This window comes from Octopus bimaculoides, chromosome 11 (assembly GCF_001194135.2).
Source record: "Octopus bimaculoides isolate UCB-OBI-ISO-001 chromosome 11, ASM119413v2, whole genome shotgun sequence".
Classification (NCBI taxonomy): Eukaryota; Metazoa; Mollusca; class Cephalopoda; order Octopoda; family Octopodidae; genus Octopus; species Octopus bimaculoides.
Window position 1 is genome coordinate 15,132,753 of NC_068991.1, and position 3,271 is coordinate 15,136,023.

The window sequence follows — 3,271 nt, forward strand, 5'->3', positions numbered from 1 at the left end:
ATATATATATATATATATATATATAGACACACACACACACACACACAAATATATGTGTATGTTTAACAACGGTGGATTTGCTTTCGTGAGGATAGAATAAGTTATGGGTGTTTTCATTTGGAGTTGTTTTTTTTTTATTTTAAGATGTAGACAACAAAATTAGGGGCACATGCACAAGGTCATACATAGATAGAAGAGGAGAGACAAGACAAGCAAGGCTCAAGGAGGATAACAAAACCGATTATCGATTTAAAGTTACAGGAAGGTTACGAAAGTACAAGAGTAACGCTAATTATGAAAGCGAGTTTCTTTAGTATCTCGGGAGAAGGGTACTTATTTATAAAATATATATATATATACATAAATATTAATGTGTTGATTGAAATAACGTGCGTCACACAAACGGTTTTAAAAATAAATATGCTACACATAATGGAAGAGTATACTAATGGATATAAATAAATATTTATTACTACTGCAGTTGTTAAACTGCAAGTTAACTATAATATATATATCATAAGCGTTTCAGCCACGAATTTCCTGTTCTTTTTTTTCTATCTTCTTAAGGTATTTGTGTACTCAGAATGACATTTTAATGTGTTCGTCCCTAATCAAAACTTAAGTAAAGTGATTTGAGGTAAATTTGGCAGTTGTTTTCTAAGCAGGTTAAGTTATAGAGAGGGTGGTTCTATTTTAATTAGTAATAGTTAGCTATTGTTTTCGTTCTAGCTCCATTTGATTACTAAAACTTATTTCGTTGTATCTTTTTCCTAAAGTTTTTTTTTTTCTGTGTCTTGTTCGCACTTACCCCTCGTACTCAATTAATTAATTAATGTAACAATAATGAAATGGGGTATATCCATTTACGTACGCTACATAAACACACTCACACACATACATACATATATAATATATCTATATAAAACTTTCCTGTTTTCGATGTCGGCAGCGTTTATCAAGTGAATTGTTTGTTGTGCTGGTTAATCACAATTCGTGATACCCAAAGCACGATTATATGTCAGCATAGCTATCCGAGGAGGCAAAAAGGAACAAGCAAGGCGGGGTGGGCGCCAAAAGATTGTGCGTAAGTAGACCACCAAAAAAAAATGACGTATATATATATTATTGCAATTATCCGGAGTTTTTTTTTTTAATTAGTTACATAATTTAGGGGGAATTCATTATACATTACTAACTGTATGGTAATATCTTACTGCAAGTGTATATAAGCGAGGTATTAGTATAGTATTTTGCAGTTTGAGATATTTATCAAAACGAATAAACGAAGCCACTTTCAAGTTGACGTATAACTCTCTCAACGTGGTGGGCGCGGCTAGGAAGTGTTTGACCCTAGATCTAATCGTACTCTAATTAGGACTGAACAATAACTTCAGGGAACGATCAGATCCTGAAAAACAAAAACAAAAAAATATCTAACAACGTCTTAACCTAGATTTGATCTCTTAATCACGCCTCGCTCAGTGGAGCAACCGTCTAAAACATTTGACTCATTAAGGCTATGTCCATCTAATTGGAATTTAAGGTGTTTAGTGTAAATGCGTCTGTTTTGTTTACAATTATGAATATTTTTGTGCCGTTTGTGTGTGTTACCTTTCTTTCTCTCTCTCCCTCTCTTTTTTTCTTCTGTCGCACTTTGTGTCTTTCTTTCGTTCTCTCTTCTTTTCTATATTTCAAGTTATCGCTCTTATTCTCCCTCTCTCTCTTTTATCTCTGTCTTTCTCCCACTTCCCTTATTACTCTTCATTCTTTCTCTTCCTCTTTTGCAAGAAGGAGAGGAGGTAAAGAAAATAACTGTATTACCTCCCCTTAGCTGTTCACCTCTTCATCTTTCTAACTTCTGAATTGTCAGTTTCCCTTTGAAAATATATTTAATTCATTTATTTCCATATTTATTTTTTTTTGACAAACTACTTGTGTTTCAATTAATTGTTACAATAATGACAAATTTAGCAAATTAATTTTGTCCTTATTAAACAGGTGTTTACATCAAATTTAAACCGGAAATTTTATCTTGAAACCAGAAGTAGTTTTATATCAGAAGGGTTAAAGAAACTTGTTCTATTTAAAATTAATTCTGTAAATAATTAATTAGTTAATTAAAATAACCTACAAAGCCATTTTTCTGTCATTGTTATCAAACCAGAAGTTTTTTATAAAATAGTTTGATTTTTTTTTTTTTTTTTTAATCCAACAGATATATTTACTGTTTAAATTCTTAAACATATTTTGGTAGAAAGACAAAGAAAATATAAAAATGATTTTAAATTATTGAGAATCCAGAATGTGAGTGAAAAGTATGTGACCAGCTACAAAGTTAACCTAACATTTTTTAAAATTTGCTGTCTTAAAAAATATAAAAGAAAGAAAACTGGATGATTTTGAATGCAAAGAAATATATACATATACTCTTTTACTTGTTTCAGTCATTTGACTGCGGCCATGCTGGAGCACTACCTTTAGTCGAGCAAATCGACCCCGGGACTTATTCTTTGTAAGCCTAGTACTTATTCTATCGGTCTTTTTGCCAAACCGCTAAGTTACGGGGACCTAAACACACCAGCACCGGTTGTCAAGCAATGCTAGGAGAACAAACACACACATATAGATATATATACATACATACGACAGGCTTCTTTCAGTTTCCGTCTACCAAATCCACTCACAAGGCTTTGGTCGGCCCGAGGCTATAGTAGAAGACACTTGCCCAAGATGCCACGCAATGGGACTGAACCTGGAACCATGTGGTTGGTAAGCAAGCTACTAACCACACAGCCACTCCTGCGCCTATGTATATATGGAGTGTACAAGCATGTCAAAATATGTATGTATACATTATATATATATAAGGAGATGACAAAGGAACAAGATATATAGATATGTGGCACATTGCTGTACTGAAGAAGACCCGCACACCACAACAGAATTGAGATCCTAAAACCAAGGTACCATGTAAAAGCATTGGTGTGGGTGCTTGTGCTACATGAAAAGCACTCAGTACACTTTATGGAGTGGCTAGTATTAGGGAGGGCCTCCAGCTATAGAAACTAAGCCAAAACAGACTATGGAACATGGTGCAACCCCTGGTCTTACCAGTTCCTGTCTTGCCATCCAACCCTGGCCAGCGTAGAAAATGGACATTAAATGATGATATATATATATATATATATATATATACCTACACACACACACACATATATCAAGAAAATACCATAGCTCCACAGAAGCTCCAGCCCACAATATCACTCAAAAT

The 3,271-nt window shown here is 33.8% G+C and overlaps 1 protein-coding gene across 1 annotated transcript in view; it reads right to left on the minus strand.

Moving 5' to 3' along the window:
* LOC106874223 (serine-rich adhesin for platelets-like) overlaps positions 1-1,769 on the minus strand; it is a 52,131-nt gene extending 50,362 nt beyond the window's left edge. The window contains exon 1 of the mRNA XM_052971521.1: positions 1,612-1,769. The gene's annotated coding sequence lies outside the window, so the exon portion shown is untranslated. The remainder of the gene's footprint in view (positions 1-1,611) is intronic.
* Between the last annotated feature and the right edge of the window lie 1,502 nt (positions 1,770-3,271).